Source organism: Grammomys surdaster, unplaced genomic scaffold (genome assembly GCF_004785775.1).
Source record: "Grammomys surdaster isolate TR1022 unplaced genomic scaffold, NIH_TR_1.0 126298, whole genome shotgun sequence".
NCBI lineage: Eukaryota > Metazoa > Chordata > Mammalia > Rodentia > Muridae > Grammomys > Grammomys surdaster.
The window spans coordinates 5,924,386-5,930,385 of NW_021621098.1; the positions used below are offsets into that span (position 1 = coordinate 5,924,386).

Here is a 6,000-nt window from a genome sequence, read left to right on the forward strand (position 1 = left end):
AACAGAGCTGCTCCTGACCAACCAAAAGTTAGGTGGACACACAGCCTTCATAAATATGCATGCCATGACCAATGTCTGCCAGATGCCAGCAAACTTCTAACGTGTTGTTTGACTTAAATGTCTTAATTGGGGATTCTTTAGTACATCAAAGGGGTGCTTTAGAAGGCAGGTCTTTTTAAAATGGCCTTTAAAAAAGCTTTAAGTAAAGCAGGTATGGTTATGTTCAGCAAGAATCATTTTGATGAGTTAAAATTCCTATTATAGAAAGCCTTGGGTAAAAAGTGACATAAATAAGGTGTAGGCATGGAGCCCATGGCAGAACACTTGCACAGCGTGGATAAGGCCCTGAGCCCAATTCCCAGTGCCTCAAAAAGAAAATGGCATGATGATAATGGTTTGCACTGGTGTGTGGCTGCAGTCCTAGCTCTGGGAGGCTAAGGCAGGAGGATTATGAGATCTAGGCTCCCTGGTCTACATAATCAGAGTTTTCCTAAAGGACAAAAGACGTAACAGGTAAATCTCGGCCATTAATGATAGAACTTGAGTAAATGCTTCAGGTTGGCTCTTTGGAAAGCTAATTCACAACTAAGTCAGGATTACTGGTTCTGGATCCATGATGGATCTGTCCGTGAACTAAATCACATGCAAACCAATGGTGAGATACTGTCAGGAGAGGCCCCGCCCCACTCGTCACAACACAGAAGGAGGCCCTTCTATCATAAAACTAGGCTCAACCTGAATGAAGATGGCATTTCAGAAACCTCAGTGCCTTTTGAGTTTCAGGGTACAGTATACATCTTTAGCTTAGTATACACTTCTAGCAGTATTCCTTGGGTGAGCTGTACACAACAGGGACAGAACAACATGTTGACTAGTACCTGGCTGATGTTAGTTTTTTACATGGGTGTTGACAAGACCTGACAGGTTCATGCACTAACAGCAGCTGTTTCTCTTAGTCTTGCTGCTGGCTGCACACAAGGCTGCTGCTGAATGCTGCTTTTCTTCATACATGGCACACCTATTTTAGACCTATTAGCAGTCATACTGCAGCTGTCTCTAGACACCCCAGCCCCAGTTGGGCGCTAAGATAACCTCTCTCTCTCTCTCTCTCTAGATCTGCCTATCTGGACATTTCACACAAGCTGGAGCACGGGACACATGGCCTCTTATTGGCTTCCTTCTCACACCATGATGTTTTCTAGATTTGTGTTCATGGCTCTCATCGAGATTCCATAACCCCTACTATTGGATAATAGCCAGCTTTGGGACATGATGGTCTGTTTCACTCACCCACCAGCTGGTAGAGCTACTAGCTGCTTCTACCTTTTGGTTCTTATGATCATTGGTACAGTCAGGACTGATGAGGCAAGCTTTCCGTGGACACATACACTTGTTTCTCTTGGGCACAAATTACAAGTGAGAACTCTGAGTTATGTGGTAACTGTGTGCTTGACTTTGTGAGGTTTCCAAAACAGCTACACCATTTTGCATTTCTACCAAGTGTCCATGGCTTCCACCTTCCTTCGTTAACATTGCTATCAAAAATTTTACTATACCCATCTAAGTCAGTATAAAGTGATGTCTTATCACAGTGGGAGTTATGTTTTTAGATTTACTTTATTTTTAATTATGTGGGAGGAGGTATGTGCGTATGAGCACCGGTACCCACAGAGGCTACAAAGAGCAGCAGATCCCAAGCTGGAGTTACAGGTAGTCGTGAGCTGCTTGACACAGGTGCGGAGAGCTGCCTTGGAGGAGCAGCTCATGTTTCTGTCACTCCATCTCTCTCTCTCCTGCTGACACCCCATCCCTCCTGTGGGCACCCCAGTCTCCAGCTGACACCTCCCCTGCCCCTTATGTTATGGTTATGTTTCCATTTGAATGTCCCTGGTGACCAATGATGCTGAGTCTGCTTTCACAGACTTTCTGACCTTTGGTATACATTTTCCGGAGTATCATCTATTATATTCAGACCTTTTACCTGTTTTTACTGGACTTGTACTGTTGACCTGGAATTGTCCTCCTTGTCTCAGTCTTCTTCCTCTATCATCTGTCGACCCAGTCCCATCTTCTTGACTGACTCCTCCCTTTGCTCTGGCTCCTTAGTGTTGGTGAGTGGCAGGACCCAGCCCTTGGGTCTATTTTCTTCTGATTTTCATCCACTTTGGTAGCTGGATACTGTCTATATGCTCTTGATTCCTTACCAGCAGTCTCAGACAATGGTTTGGGAGAAAGCACTCTGTGCCACAAATGCCCAATGCCTTGGACCCTTTACTAAATGGGTGACAAGGAACTCATTCTGCTCCCCAAGACAGTGTCACTAAGCAGGAGACTTTGATACCCATTGAACAAAGCCGACGGGTGCAGTGCTGTCAGAACTCTGAAAACCAACTACAGCTGGAACAACGGCTCTCAAAGACACACCAGGACCTAGCCCACAGTGAAGATGCTCAGCTAAACAAGATTTAACTAGAGCCTAGTCTTTTAACATAATTACCCAAAGACCTAGAATACGGCAAAAAGTCCTCAACACACAGGAAAGAATCGTAACTTGGAAAGATGACAATGAATCACATGGCGGAATAATCTTAGAAATTCTTTAAGGCAATAGTCATAAACTGTTCCAATACGTGATCATAAGGAGCAGGTATAAAACCTCCAAGAATAGATAAAACATACAACAACACAGGAGGCAGACATTACAGCTTGCTGTGTGGGCCTGGGGGCGTGACAGAGGCAGAATACAAAGTAATCTGTGGGCTTGAAGATAGACCAATACAAATGGACTCATCTGAAAGAAATAGAGAAAAAATCAACTGGAAAATAAAACTGAACATACCATCAGAGAACTGGGGAATAGTAATGAGAAAGTGATCCTTTGGAGGCTTTAGAGGCAGCTCAGTGGTTAGGACAGCTTGCTGCTCTTCTAGGGGACCCAAGTTTAGTTGCAAGCACCCATGTCCTGTGGCTCACAACAGCCTGTAACTCTAGCTCCTGAGTAGAAGGGAGTCTGATCTCTGCAGACACCAGCACACATGTGGTAACCACACACACACACACAAACACACACACACACACACACACACACACACACACACTTTTTAAAGCTAACATTAGTTATCAGAATCCCAGAAGGAAACGTGCTGAGAATTACTCAATGAATTACACGATGGCTTGAAATACCCAGAACTGATGAAACCAACTGTTTTTTTCCTGGAGAGGGGATACTTTTGACATCAACCCCTATGCAGTCAGGCTTGTCCCTCAGGGAACCCAGATAGATATTTTTAACTTTTATTTATATTCCCTTGCAGTGCTTAGCCTCGCAGCCTAAGCAAGAATTCAGATCACCTGACAGAGGAGGTTCTGGGTGGCCCCTCTCTGCTTGGTCTAGGGACAGAAGTCCCCCCTTTTAGGTTGGATGGAGATAGGTTTTGGAAACACCTGTATAAAGTAACAACCTCATCTTGAGTCTCATGGTCCTCCATAGCTAACTTATGATAATGAATCTGAATAGGTTTTGCTACCAAATTATTTATCTGTTGTTTCACAGAGTTAGTCCGCCTATTTGAGAGCCAGGGACCAGCAGAAAAAAGCAAAAAGAACCCCAATAATGGTTCCAAGATGGGAGGAAATAGGGTTGACAATCTTGGAGAGGCTGAAAACCAATTCTTGTACCAGCCTTCATCTGTCTCTCTCTCTGATTTTTCTTATGGCCTTCACTACCTATTTCATGCTCTCTTTAGCCCTCCTTGTCTTGTCTATGTAAAGGCAACCTTCTTCTTTAAGAGCTGTACACAGTCAAGAGCTGTACACAGCCTTTTCTATTGTAATAGAGTAAATCAAGTCCAATAAGGATCTTTGTGATTTTAGGAGGTCTCTTCAGACAGCGAAACGAGGGATTTCTTCAGATTAGTGATGTCAGTCTCTAGGTGTTTGATGTTCATGTCAGTGGCCCTTCAAAGGTCTGAGTAGTATAAATTTGGAGGCCAGCATCTGGATTAGAACTTCTAACAGCAGACATCACGGGTGATTCATTTTTACCTGGGATGCTGCCTGAGTTAAAGCTCCTGGGAGTCCCTCTTTCTCTCGGTTTTCTGGGGTTGGGTACGGAGCTGCCGCCTGTGACCTGCTCTATGCTGGGGTATAGACTGCCTGCTATACATTCTCAATAAACTGTTCTGAACCAAAGAAAAGCTGCCAACCACAATCCAGTTGTCCCTGATTCTCACACAGCCCTTAATCTGCCCTGCTTTTTCAGGCCTCAGTTACTCATTTCAACTCCAAACACACTACATGAGTTTATTATGTATTATTTAGTAGCTGAGATATATCCTAGGTGCCTACTGGAGTGTAATAAATACATGTTACAGGAATAGTATAAACTCCCTCCTTTAAAAGGTAGAATAAGCCAGGCTTGGGGGCGCTCCCGAGACAGAGGCAGGCAGATCTCTGTGAGTTCAAGATCAGAATGGTCTACAAAGCAAGTTCCAGGACAGCCAGAACTGTTGCACAGAGAAACCCTGTCTTGAAAAACTAAACTGAACTGTAGGATAAGCTGTATGCACTTTCTACTTGGCCATAACAAAGTACCTTAAGTTTAGTGCCTTGAAATAACACATTTATTATCTCAGACTACCAGTTAGCAGTCAGCATGGCTGGGTCAAGTTCTCTGCTCAAGATCAAAAGTGCAATCAGCTGTCAGCAGCCCTCTTTGTGGGCTGTGGCCTGGAGGCCACCCTCAGCTTCCACAGCCTACTTTCAAATGCTTGCCCCATGGCTTTCTCTAGGACAAGTTCACAACCTGACAGCTTTTGCCTTTCTGTCTCTCACAGTCAAATGTCCCCTTTCAGAAAGGGCAGTCCCATTGGAGACTCCTCTCATCAGAGAAAACTCTCCCATTTCAATCTACTGGCTTATGGGCATAAATGCATTCATAAAAATCCCTCATGCTTGTCATCCAGTGGGGTCACATCTATAAGAGCCACATGTTGCCCATTCTCAGGGGGAAGGGGATTGACCATATGTATATGAACCAAAGGCAGCTATGTTGGGACCTTCATAACTTACACAGAAGAATAGACCTCGAGCTTGCCTCCCTGTGACCAGTTGGCCAAATAAGGCCCCAAATTATGGTATTCTTTTTTTTCTCCCTCTCTCTTTTTTTTTTTTTTTTTCGAGACAGGGTTTCTCTGTGGATCCCTGGCTGTCCTGCAACTCACTCTGTAGACCAGACTGGCCTCGAACTCAAAAATCCACCTGCCTCTGCCTCCCAAGTGCTGGGAATAAAGGTGTGCACCACCACCACCCGGCAAATTATGGTATTCAATATTCCATGAATCAGGATTTCCAGGAAAATGAATGCAATAAAAATATAATTACCACACCCATATGTTTGACATCACTATTCACAATAGCTCAAAGCTGGGAGTAGGCCAAGTATCCATTAAGGGAACACACGAAGGTGGATAAAGTACATGGAATTCTCTTCATCCTGCCTGGGAGAGGGGAAATACTGACACATAGCACAGAGTGTCTGACCCTTGAAAGCTTAGGTTAATGGACAGAAGTTAGCCATAAAAAAGCAAATAGTATATGGTTCACTTATATGACATTCCTAGAAACATTGGTCCCCAGAAAATAGCACAGTGGTTGCCCAGAGTGATGGAGACAAGGGAATGGAGCTGACTGGGTGCGGAGTTTCAGCCTTACATGGTAAGGAGATGAAGACTCTGGAAGGTGGGTATTGGACAACAATGTCAATCTATCAAATGCCACTGAACAATACACTTAAGATGGTGAACACGATACATTTTTTTTCTTTTTTTTTTTGAACACGATACATTTTATATTTTTATTATGCCACAATTAAAATAATAAAGAATATTTTCATAATGCAACTATACACAACTATAGATTTGTGTGTGTTCACACATGTGTATGCACATAAATATGTGTGTGGAGATGTATATACACATATGTGCTCTTGTGTGTGGAGAT

The 6,000-nt window shown here is 43.6% G+C and overlaps 1 protein-coding gene across 1 annotated transcript in view; it reads right to left on the reverse strand.

The window, feature by feature from the left end:
• Lama3 (laminin subunit alpha 3) overlaps positions 1-6,000 on the reverse strand; it is a 233,209-nt gene that overhangs the window by 204,310 nt on the left and 22,899 nt on the right. The gene's annotated exons all lie outside the window — the stretch shown is intronic.